At 47.3% G+C, this 13,222-nt stretch overlaps 1 protein-coding gene across 2 annotated transcripts in view; it reads left to right on the forward strand.

Annotated features, from left to right (window-relative positions):
• Window positions 1–331: 331 nt before the first annotated feature.
• The window catches only part of RASGRP3 (RAS guanyl releasing protein 3), a 702,554-nt gene continuing 689,663 nt past the window's right edge, over window positions 332–13,222 (forward strand). Inside the window, exons 1-2 of one of the 2 annotated variants that reach the window (XM_069607912.1) lie at window positions 332–679; window positions 4,045–4,140. The gene's annotated coding sequence lies outside the window, so the exon portion shown is untranslated. The remainder of the gene's footprint in view (window positions 680–4,044; window positions 4,141–13,222) is intronic. The other variant, XM_069607913.1, reaches the window with a different exon arrangement.

Consider the following 13,222-nt stretch of genomic DNA (forward strand, 5'->3'; position numbering starts at 1 on the left):
GTGGTGCACACATTTCCAAAAACTGTGTGCCTTGTCCATAAAAGTCCACATCAAGAGCCTGTCACGATTAGCGCAACACCTGAGCAGCGGCTGCTTTCTATCTTGAGGAAACTGTGCGTTCTGCAAGTTCCAGCGTGGACAAACAATCTGTCCTGCAAGGCACTTCCTGCCGGGTTTATTGCTATTTACTGCATGGTGGCACTTGGACGCTATTTATAGTCGAAGAAAGGAAAAAGCCTCACTGCAGGCAGGAACAGTATGTTTGGGAAAGAAAGGGAGGAAGTGTGCCGGCTACTCAGTCCAACAATTAAGAGCAACACAGAGCTGGAAACCCCTACCCAGTCTTACTCGCTGAAGCCGGTGCCGCGCGGGAGGCGTGCAGGCCCTAGCACTCGGCGTTTGAGCTCCAAGGCCTTAGCACACAGTGGACGGCGAAAAAGAAGCGGGAGGCTCGCGCAGTTGGGAAACCGTCGGTTGCCGAGAAGAGCGCAGTGCGCGCGGAGGCTTCTGTCAGAGTGCAGTGCGCGTGGAGGCTGCGCGCGGAGGCTCCTGTCAGAGTGCAGTGCGCGTGAAGGCTCCTGTGCGCGTGGAGGCTCCTGTCAGAGTGCAGTGCGCGTGGAGGCTCCCGTGCGCGTGGAGGCTCCTGCCAGGCGAGAGGAGCGCGGACTTGCAGGAACGGGTACGTGCGGCCTCTTTCATGAAGTGCTTTCTCGCGTAAACAAATACCCGCCGGTCCATAGAATTCCGAGTCTGCCAACATATGCCACTTTACTATCACGCTTCCTTCCACACAATGTGAAATGCAACTTATTCACACTCCTTACACGAGCATAATAACAGTTCTGGTGTTCTACGTAGCGCCACTATCGCCATGAGTTAAGTTTCAGGGCGCTTGCTCGTGAGGGAGGCGATGGGGTGAACCGGAGAGCGTATTCAACTCAGGACCACCGTGTAATGACTTCTTCATAATGAACCCCCTTATGCAATTTGAGAACAGGGTAATGTAAAGTGTTCTTGTGTAGAGCAACTTCTGCCATTTTTGGGGGGCCTCTTGTCAACAGAAGAGCACGAAGAGGGGCTTATGTTGTCGCGAAAGTTTGTAAAATATGTGTTAGCATAACAAAGTTATCATCCTATCGGGATTGCTTACTTTTTTGTTAAAAAAAATCATCAGAATAAGAAAAAGTCCGTGCTTATCACACTGAGGTTCAACTGATGCCTGTTTATTTGCCTTTGCACTGTGACCGCACGTCCGCATTGACATCATTTCACCGGGCATCCGTGATCCAGTGCGTGGCTTCCATTTAACAAACACATGCATCTGCCAGTTATAGACAGTGCTGGAAATGGACAATATGTACTGGGGGAACCCCCTCCTTCGACTGGCGGGGGGGGGGGGGAGGGCTGGAATTGAGGGGGGTGGGAAATTGCGGGCATGGTGGGAGGTAGGGGGCGGGTTGTCAGTGACTGAGGGGCAGAGCTGGGTGTCGTATAATGTGGGTGCCCTGTATGTAGGATGCTGGCTGATTTCCATAAAAACAAAGTGCATTTAAGAACATAAGAATGACCACCAATTTATCAAACATGTCTGTGATAATAATTCAGACTTGCATTCCTTTCTGAGCATGCAATGCACACTGGGTATGGTGCTAATTTCATTTGTCAGAATAGTCACCCTGACAGTAAAATGTGTGCAAAGCATATGACATATCTACAGCTTTGTGCCATGTAATTGCTTGAGTCTGTCCTTGTAACCAAAACATGACTTACAGATGTGGTTTGTGAAGTCGTTGCATATGGGTGTAGACTCTTCTCAACTTGGTGGGGTTTGGGTCTACACGGAACGGGCACTCTGGCAGGACAATATTTGCAGGAGTGCAGCTTCGTTTTGTTGTGGCCCAATTCCTTCTCAGGATATAGGCTACGCTTGTGTAACCAAACACGTTCGGCCTCATTATAAGTCAGCCGGTCTGCTATTAAAGTGCCGGCATTAACGTATACCAGACCGGCCTACTACAGGTTTGCCGGTGGGTCACCTGTGTTACCTCCAGCTAAAAGCTGGAGTTAAGGCAGGTGCCTTACTGGCCCAAAAATGCTGTTGTCCCGGTAATGACGGCAAATCACCACATGGCGTCACTCCGGCACTCGTAATCCGGCGGTAAAGTTGAAACAGGTACAGCCCAACAGGTAAACCTCCTTCACCTCTCTTGGTGATGTGGGCCTTGGACAAGCTATATGATTCAGGAGGGGTGTAAGCTGATACAGTTGCAATGCAGAACAGCAATAGTACCCTGGTGCCAAAATAAAAGAATGTCCAATTAGAAAATAGGGACTTTAGTTAAAACAATCAATGCACACAACTAATTAAAAACACAGAAGACCAAACCATGTACAAAAACGCAGCGAATAAAGAGTTTGATGAGAAAGGGCACACAGGCAATAACCAGGGGTGTTCAGGCAAACGATTTCAGCAGCGATGTCAATGTTAAGAATTTCTTTTTAAAAAACAAGAAGGAGGCTAAAATGTCACTATGGCCCTTTAAGGTTTCCCAGGGCGACACAGCCTCTTCAAGAACCTTGAGTTTGAGCCACAACAGGCTTCTCTGCAGCCGAGCTGGTGTTGAGACTTTTGAGTCGAGTGGTTCCAATGTCATATCGGCACCAAGTCAGTTGAGAGCATAGGCTCTCATTGAGTTGAGTCAGAGTTGGAGATGGTTGTGTTGGTGGATTGCAACCGTTCGATGTGGCAGTCTAGTTGGTGGCAAAATGATGCTTCTGATGGGTCGAGTTCGCGGTTGAGGTGGTTGTTTCCACAGAGTTGAGTCAGCAATCTGGTCTATGTGAGGCAGTCTGTTTCAATGAGTCAGGCTGGCGCCTGGATGCCTTGAAGGTCAGTAAACAGTTTGAAGAGTGTAGAATGCTGCAAGCAGCACCGCAGGTCCTTTTTCGGATTGAAGTGAGTTGGGCATGGTCAAGCCAGCTCCAAGATGTGTTGGAACAACAAAACAGGGTTCCGGCTGTTTCTGGACTTCTGTGTTGCTCGAATGCCAGAGACAAGGTGAGTACTTAGTTATGCACTTCCACTCTAGGATTTTTTCTGTCACAAGCAGGGGGGGATACTTCACATCCAGTGAGCAAGGTCCCGGTTCCAGTGCACAGGCAACAGAGAGGTTTTAGTCCACAGCAAAATGTGCCTTTTGGATGGTTAGGAGGCAGAGTTTGACTCTGCCATGGAGTCCTCTATCTTCATCTCTATGGAAGAGGGCTTTGGAATAGACAGTAGCCCCAACAGAGCTCCAATGAGCTCTGGGAGCCCAAAGAGTAATCAACTATGAAAAGAATTTCACAAACTTGTAAAGGCAAAATGTTACACAGGCTTAGTCCAAAGCAAGCCTTTTGTCAGGGATCCATTCCAAGCTGCTCTAACAGTTATCCTTTTCTTTTTGACATCATCCGCAGACCGCTTTGCTTGGTGGAAGTGGGGAGGGCTGGAAGCTACAGTGAGCCCTAGGGGGAACCAAAATGGTGGAACCCCTCTCTCAGCCTACCTCTCACCTCTGGCTACTCTAACTCCACCTGTTCCCTTGTCTGCTGACTTCAAAAGCCGTCCAGTGATCAGCACACTGGTGTGCTTGTGACTTTGTTATGTCAGGTCTGCCTTTGATGTGCCAATGCCAGGTGACCTCCCGGCGAGGTTTCCTTTCCTCTCGGAGGAAGTCTTTGGCATTCCTCCAGGAGGATCAAAGGGCAGCTTTGCAGCCATTTTACCATCTGACTGTTTGGAAGACACCCAGGCCAGAGGGGTAATACACATCAGCCCTGTCGTAGCTCAGCACTGATTATCAAGCTGACACTAATAAATATCAAATGCTATAGCTGTATAACTGTGTTACTTTAGTAGCCACCATGTCATATCCATGCATTGGTTATAGTTACAGGTTAAAATGCCACCACACCGACTAGGATACACAGTTATTCTGTCTTAAATAAGTGGTGCAGATGATTAAAAAGCCTATTTTGTCTGTTCGAACTTTGTTGTTCCAGATGTTGCCAGGAAGGCACATGTGACCTTTGAACTTGCCTGGTTGCCACTCCGGGGCTGGTGCTGTGGATGTCAGCAGACAATCTCAGAAAAGGCATGTGAGTACACTACAGTGTTGGCATGCAGCATGATGAAAGGGTATCTGATTAGCAGATCCACCACATGTAACTGAAGTAGGGTCTCATTCAGTCAGGAAAGGGCACTGCACTAGGTCTGCAAGAGGTGAGTGGGTGACATGGTCAAATCCTCTATTTTCCCTACATTGTGGATGCAGTGGCTCGTTGGAAGTATTTCAACCTCCCCCTGTGTATCCTTGACACCTGGAAGGTGTCTTTGTCTGTGTTCTCAACTCCTCGGACCAGTCTTTCATGAACCAAAGAATGCTTAGGTGTATGGATCCTTTGGTATGTTTTGTGTTTAGGACCGAAATGGAGCTTCACCGAATGTTCATGTCTACTTGTAGCACCTCACTTTTTTTCTATAACATTTATTTAATCTGGGTTCAATGGATTAATATCAAAAAACATAAACTATTTACAATGACTCTTCTGTATTCTGCATTGGTCAGTCAGAAAGGATGTTGCCCAAGAGAAATATCAAATTGGCAAGCGAGGCCTGGGCACATAGAATACAGGTCACGTAGTGCTGAGATTGAAGGTTTATTTTTCATACAACATTTGATACACAGACTCTTTGGCACATCAACCTGTACCTTTTGCAACCTTTGGCTTTCCAAATGTTTTGGTCTATGACTACGATCAGCCCTAGCCAGCCTAGTCAATGGGGAGGGATCATAGGAGTCATAGTCCAGCTCGTTCTTCCTCTTCATAAGAGTAGCCTTCAAAGTGCGGATAAAGGTGGGTCTGTGGTGTCCAGAGATTCATTATCTAATCCGGACAGAGCTCTTGTTGGCGAATGGGGACTTTCACATTTGGAAACATTGGCCAATACCCTGAAAAAGTTCGTCCAAATAGGCAGAAACTCTGGGGGCGTCCAAGGAAAATGTGCACTGGTGGCATGGTGCCCTGTAACATTTCCTCTAACACGCATCTCATTCTTGCAGACCTGCGTCCGCTTGAAGTGGTGACAATACCTATATATGCTCCATTAGTACTCGGGCATCATTACGAGTTGGGTGGTATTCCAGCAGTAAATCATTACGAGTTGGGTGGTATTCCAGCAGTACATTTTCTGGAATACCGCCCAACTGAATTACCGTTGCCACCACTTGGTCTGATGGAATTATCGCCGAATTACAAATGGTGGCGGTGGTGTAAATCCCCTTTTTTTTAGTTCATTAGACTCAATGGGGCTGATTCTGCTGTTTTTCCTCAGCGAGTGGCAGAATTTACATTCATGATTTTTCTGAAGGTAAATCCTGCACTCCAGGCCCGACCTCATAGTTTGGCATAGTGATAAAGTTGGCATTAACAGATTTACTGTCAATTTTACCACTTGACGCCATACTTGTAATGAGGCCCCTGAGTATAAGACAAAAAGTGCCACTTTAATTATTTTGCTTCCCACACTTAATGCTATTCTCCTATCAGTATGCGTAGCTCACCCGGCCGGCCAGCTGCTAAACTAGTGTTACGGTGCTGGATGAGGGGAACGGAACTATATTTTGGTCTGAACCAGAGTCCAGCCGTCGAGCATTACCTCAGTTGATGTCAGGACCCTGGATATTCATAGTAGTGTCCTAATTGATCGTGGATAAGCCTCAGCCCAGATGGTCATACTGTGCCCTCAGATCCTGGAAGGGGATGAGTCGGTTCTCAGCTGTGAGAAGGTTTTGATCCTCTGGCAGCGACTTCAGGGCAGAAGGAACGAGAAGGACAGAGGAGGAAGGAAAGTGATGATTTTGGGCTTGGACTTGGCAGACTCCCCACCTTTATAGGTTGTCATGTGCACAAGTAAGAGTTTTGAATGCGGCAATGGCTCCTGATGAAGTACTGAGGCTGACTCAAAACAGGGTCTTACACAGTGCACTCAGTTAGGACTCAATGTTGGGAGTTAGATATTACTGTACGAATGGACTCTGCATGGGTCCAAGACATCAAAGTTGCTGAGGTGTAACCTGGGACGCAGCTATCATAGAGCTAAGAGCAGAAGCCCAACATCCTGATCTAAGGCGTAGGGAAGAGCTAGAGCAATTTTATACTGGGGAAAGGCTTGCTGCTCTTAGAAAGAAGCGCTGAGCAAGTGTCACTGCTTGAGTAGGGAAATCTAGATGAGATATGGGACAAGGGGCACCAAGGCAACCACGCACGTAAATGTAGAAGAACATGATTAATCCTCCTTTAACAGGTGTGTATAAGGTGTAAAGTTCCATCCCATCGTGGCGTGGACAGACTTTATTCATTGCAGTGCTTTATTTTGTGAGAGTGGACAGTATATTCCAGACCCAGGATTTCCACTTTTAGCCCAAAGAAGGAGATAAGAAAACCCTAATTGGCGGCTCTTTGTGCTAAAGGTTAGCTATATGCTATGGTTTCCCACGTGGGCCCAGGCTCCTGTTTGTGTCTAAAAGCTCCTTCTGTACACAGTACCCATTAGCGGGTGGAGTGCTCCCTAAAACATTTTATTCACTGGCCCTATCCTTCCAATCGTGGTTCACAAAAGGGCCCACGACTGCCGAGCCAGCTGGCCATTTGTGACCCCTCTGTGCCCATTTCCAAGTGCACCTCAACTGCTGGACAGTGGCGGTGAACCACAAGATCTGGTGATGCCCATATACTCTCTGTAGAATTAAAGCAGGGAAGCATAGGAAAGGGGCGGGGGGGTACACAAATGCAAACGACCTCTTCTCATGTGGGATGGACAATGTTGATAGCCATGGTTGCAGAGCAAAGGAACACGCTATGCAGAGTCATCTCACCTGCGCACATGAAGACAAGCATATACTCGTGGTAAGACTGCAATCAGACATTCTGTTTACAGTAGGTAGGCAGATCCCAATGCTGCCCCATGATGGCTTTATGCAGGAACTCATCGAAGAGGTGACAATCCAATATGGCAGGTTTGAGGGTGTGCGAACAAGACAACAACTGCATCGACAAAGACAGCGACTGCACCTCCTATCAAAGAAAGGGAGCACCCTTAAAAAGATGATACAACCTCTGATTTGTTAACCTTCAGAAGGATGTATTTGAAATTCTTGAAGCAGACTTCTTACGATGAACTTAGTAAATTGATGTGCCAGTGCTACATCTGTCAACAGACCAGGGCGGTCCACTTACAGTTCTAGATGTATGAGAAATAAAATGCTTTGGGAAAGCAAGGAGTACTGGGGAAAGGAATCTTCAGGGGAGTTAGTCTCAGTGTTCCTGGACTTCTCCACTGCATCCTGCCAATGTCACAAAAATGCAGGGGAGATAGTCTCAGTGTTCATGGACTTCTCCACTGCATCTGCCAATGTCACAAAGATGCACTACCATACTTCCCAGCTACCCGCGCCGGGGTGAAGACCCATCCAAGTGCACCACTGATGCTCTGTATTGATAAAGTTCAACACAAACAGTGCTCCAGATAAGATTATGATGTGGGACTCCCCGGGGACTAGAGATAGCAATGGTTCAGGGGCAACAGAGGAGGGGAAGAGATCCATTCACCTAATGTGAATCGGCTCTTCAGCACCATAAATATTTCAATAGGGTACACCATAAAGGGCTAAGAAAAGAGGACAAATTAGGGACAGGATCCTCTAAAATATTTAATGCCATATTATTTAAATGTTCAGCAGATGGTATTGATAACATTTCCATTATGTAATTGCTGCTCAAGTCTATTCTTTATGAGATGGCAGCAGGCATTCAGCCTGTAGCTTCAATGGTAGTGCGGTCCATAGGAGCGAATTTGAGCCTCTGGCATGGGACACTGGACGGAAGGCCACGGGAGGGTTGTGTGGTTGTTCACATTTAGGTCTAGACTTTCCAGTTCTATTAGCTAAGTACAGATATTGAAGGCACAATACAGAGGGTGGGAAGATGAAGAAACCAGGTTGATCCGACAGCCAGCGCACATTCAAGACCCCATGTGGCAAGAGCCCACACACCACGTACGTTTACCACAGACACAAACGCAGGCATCATGGCTATCACAAGACTGATTCCACATTTCTACAGGACGATCATTGTGTGGGGGAGACTGTAATGTCACGCTCCAGCCCCGGAACACATGAAGCAGTAGCAGCAGTTTTGGCTTGGTGGGCATCTGAAGGGTGCCGATTCCCTGAACGAGTGATTATTTATTATCGTTTGCAACGCACGTAGTTAACTTTGAACCAGATCTGATTTTTAATCAAAAATGTCTCATGGTGGTACGTGGTTGAATTGGCACATGTCCGGTCTCTGTAGTAAACCAATGAGTGGGGGGGGAATCACATGGGCATTGGCTTTGACCAGATGGAGTTGTGAAGGAAGGCAAGTGCGGCCCCTGGATTTAATTGCAAGCATTGGCATGTGCCATGTTTCGAAGGGTCTGGGAGTGGTAGCCTGCATGAGAAACAGAATGAAATGATGAATGCCAACCAGCTGCGACATATGGATGGAGTAGACTTGGCAGACCGATGCCGCACGCCGACTGGATTGGGAATGCTTTCTGGGCCAGAATTGAAGGGGCTCACAAACGCCGGCCTGCCCCGCATACAGACAGGTGTTACGTAGTTGGCCGGGGCCTAACCTGAGCAAGGTTATGAATGTGAGTGAATGCCATGTGTGAAAGGGACTTTGAAAGTCAGACGATCCCAGATCTGGTCGGAGACGCAGAGATGCTCGCGCCCCTACCTTGAGAGAATATGGAAGTTTAACACCTCGCTTCCAGACAGCAATGCCAATTAACCAATCCACTAACAATTTCACCCCTCTGCATACACCACTCAAACTCTAACCAAACACAACCACAAGCCTACAACACAACAATCCGCACCAACTTCACTACACTGCAACAGCAAAACAAACCACACATAGACTCGCACAACAGCACACAGCGACTACCGACCGTAAAACACCCCAAGGCCAGCCAACAGATTTACTGGGCTGATGGCGCCAACAGCACATCACTGCTCTCTTGCAATTTACCAGCTTATTCCCACTAATTCACCCCCTCCCCTTCCCTTTTTCAGAGACGCCAGAGCGCCAGGGGACCACTCCGGTGGTGATAGTGTGTGGTTCAAATATCATTTAACATTAACATGTTGCTCTTCTGATGCTTCTGAACAGACCAGCCATGTGCGTGTCTACATTGATTGAAAATTACTGCTTGAAAATGAGCAAAACCGAAAAAGCATTCTGTCACAAAAAAAGAAAAAGAAAAGAAGAGGGGGAACAGTCACAGGGGCACGAGACCACCCTTGTGAAAGCAAAAATAAGGTGAACTTTCAGTCAAAACAAATTCACTCAAAACAAATTGATTAAAAGGCACATGAAACAAAAGATATTGAGCCACTGCTGCTTGGTCAGTCACCCTGGTGTTGCTGAATTATACAGCCTTTAATAAAGAACTGACAGTCTGGATTACTGATTCTGGGATTTCAACAAGGCCCCCAAATAACTCAAAGTCGTTTTTATCAACGGGGACATGCTTATTTGACACATAAGGTGCAAGCAAGATTTACAAAGCGGAAATAAAACAGTGTCATATTATCATTGAAGAGTTGGATGGTAAACTCAGAATTACTCGGTGTCACAACGTACCGGTAAAGTTTCCCAGGGCCATAAGGAAGGTCGATCTACTCTACTGCAAGGATGAGAGGGGTCTAGGTTGACTGGACTCATGGCCGGCAGAGGAAGGAGAATGGTCCTCATCCTGAAACCTAAGGGGACTTTCATTTGCACTGTACTGCAAACCTCTGTATGCAGAATCAATGGGCAATTCTCAAGAGAAGATAGACAGGGTTTTCACAGTAAGACCAAGTACACAACCTCCTTTAAATATTGAGTTGATGGCTGCTTTTAAAGTGCAAGAAGCAAAGGAGAAGTGCACCACCACAAAAACTAAATCAGTGGCCATATGGACTCTAGACTAAACCACACAGACAACCTTAATCAGGGAAATAGAAATCCTGTAGAATGGGGAATTCTTTGTTGACCAATGAATGCATGAGGCATTGAATGGGCACGCCTTGATATTGTTGATTTCTTGTAGGGCGCATTATGAGCCAGGGGAACTAGAAAAAAAACGATTAGCCAACACAAGGGAACGGGGCATGAGTGCCATTCCTTCCACTCCTTTGCTCCAGGGAGTGAGAACCCCCCACCATTCCGATCAAGATCTTAAAAAAGAGTCCTGGGATTGAAGCCAGTGGTCGAAGTGTACGGCTAGACGTAGTGGAACTATCTTGCCTCCTGGCCTGCCCCTACAAACCCTATCGCCATGCCCCCTCCCACACACAATCCAAACCCCCAAACAAGCACACCTGCTGTTTAAGGCAGCGTTCCGTGCAGTGCACTGAAGTGCAAGTTTCAACTTCTTCCTACACTTTTATTTTAAAAGTAAACCATTACAGAGCGGTTTCCTGTTCAAATAAAATGCTAGGAACAGTAAAACTTTTTTTTAAGAAGTAGAGGAGCACCGCTCCCGCCCACTTCGACCACTGACTGACGCACATGGATCCGACCAGCGCATATGGGTTTATGAGTTAATGAGTCAATGAAATATTGCTGATAACGAGCAAATCTCCCTAAATTGAAATTGCATATTAACGGATTGCCTTACCACCCCAAATGGAAACATTGCAGACCCATCATTTGACACTCATGTCCATGGAATCACTCAATTAGGAGCATGTGACCTCAGTGGCATAACACATAATGTGGGGCCTCCCCTACAAGCTATGCTGAGGCCCCCGCCCCCAAACTCCTCAACAAAGCACAGAACGCACCATAATCCGGGCCAGCCTAGGCCGCTGCTCAAGCGCAATGACCATGGTGATGACGGTGCTGCAGGCGCACGCAAACACTGTGCAAGGTGGAATATGTAAGTATGTTTTTTAATTGATTCCTGGGGCCCACCTGGACATGGGGCGGAGGGCCCCCCTGCACCGTGGGGCTGCGGAGGGCCACAGGTACACCACTGTGTCCTCCCAGTGCACCCAACCATAGCCGCTGCACCTCTGGTCCAGAAGGGCCTGTCCTTCTCCTGAGAGTCCTCGCATCTCACAAAGATCTGGAGATCTGCCCACATGACTCCTGCAACCAAGAGCTGCTGTCAGTCTGGGACTGGCACTGGCAGGGCTGGAACGTGCAAAGTCAGCTTTTGCTGGTGGTCTGAGTGGGGTGCTGGAAGGATTTGTTGGGCTAGCACCTTATCACCGGGGAGGGCGGGACTTGAGGAAAGATGGGGACAACTCTGCTTGTCTGGGTTGACCTCTTGTAAAAGTGTGCACCATTTCTTGGTGGATTTGTCTGGTGTTTGCTCAACAAATGTTTTTTTGCCTGCCAAGTCTGAAAGCTCCATGGCAATTCACCATGGGCCCAAGTCATTCAAATACACTTTTGACTATATTTACATGTTCTAACATTGTTCTCATAAGCACCCATGGAAAATTCCAGATTGGGATTACTGCGGACTGCATCCAGATACGATCAGGCATGGCAGAGGCAGAGGCGTAGCCAGGATTGTTTAACTAGTGGGGCCTGAAGCTAAAGTAACTGGTCCCACCGCAGTGACATTAACATCTGTAAATGCCCAGACAGCGCTGCTGAGTGGGCATTTACAGATTTTGAGTGGCCCTACCTGTCTACGCCTCAGGGCACAGGCAGGTTGAGTCTTCCCCAGAGGGCTCTACCATAAGCCTGGGTGGTAGTTCAAACTACTATCCTTTCAGGTCTTCTTATTGAAACATCCTTCTCTTCACACTTACAATCAGACCATCAGCTCATTTCACATACCCCACCAAATTACCCCAGAGGCTCTACTTTAAATAGTGCACATGTTCCTGAGGTGTGCACACCCACATCCCACACACTAATTGCACCAAGCAAACAAGGTAGCCTTGTATTATACTAATACAATGTTGTTCGTCCACGTGCACAGACACTTTGCACAGGAACATAAAGCATACCAACACAAAGCAGTGAGTGAATCCTACTCTCTGTGCCTCTGTCCTGGTGCCCTGACCCTGCTCCCATGGGGAGTGGTGGGCTTCAGGGCCCTTGGGGCCCTCCACGCTAACAATGCCAACCCTCTATGTTTTATTTTCTGTTTACCTCTGCTTTGGTTTGATGTTTTGGATCTTTATATAATTATGTATAGAATTACCAGCCTCGGATGACGAGCATTTCAGCTCGAAACACGTGTCAGGCTGCTTTATGAATTTTCCAAAGGCTGTTCAAGATTTCTTCAATTAAACTTTACGCCAATTTTAGCTGAATTGTGTCTTTGTGCGCAGATAGCAGGCAACAACCTTCTGTCTCACTTACATACCGTTGGCAACGTTGGCAGGTTGCCCTCAACCCTTGCCTTATTCTGCAGCCCTTGCTCAACATATCTAACTGTCAGGGCGCCTGTATCTCATAACAATCCTTTTCTGCCAAATAAAGTTGTTTTAGACTACGACTTGTATGCACTGATGAAGATAACACACTTCTCTATTGAGTCATATGTTCATTCCTTGAATCATTCGGTAGTGGAGGTGGGTTCCCTTTAGGTCCATCAGTAACACCAAAATGCAGCCACTGTAGAGGAAACAGCATCCTTTGATATTTGCATAGGGGCTGCGCACTTAGCTGATCCCATATGCAGGATTTTAATACTGAAGGCCTTCTATAGGCTTTGCTTCCAGGAAGGATTTCCTCACACTTTTGAAGGGGGTGGGGGGCGACCACCACCACTCTCCCACTAAATTCATGACAAGGAAGAAGACCAGAAAACACTGCAGTTACCCATTCTATTTTGGACGAGTTCCTAATGGGCCTATGGTTGACAAATATGTTGAGAGGTATCCCCTCAGCCAGCCATACCGACAAAGGGACATGCAGATCTATCCGATTTGTGAATGAAGAGCTGCAGGCCATGATCAGAGACACCTGTATGGACAGCTTGGACTGAACACCAAGAAGACATGTTGCTGACGTCGTTGGAGACACCACGACGTAGCAGCGTTAGACATGAAGCACACGTGCCATCTGCACTTCGGGACACAAACACAGGCTCGAATACATGAAGAACACAAGCGTACAG

The sequence above is a fragment of the Ambystoma mexicanum genome, chromosome 4q (assembly GCF_040938575.1).
Source record: "Ambystoma mexicanum isolate Mex_15411 chromosome 4q, UKY_AmexF1_1, whole genome shotgun sequence".
Taxonomy (NCBI): domain Eukaryota; kingdom Metazoa; phylum Chordata; class Amphibia; order Caudata; family Ambystomatidae; genus Ambystoma; species Ambystoma mexicanum.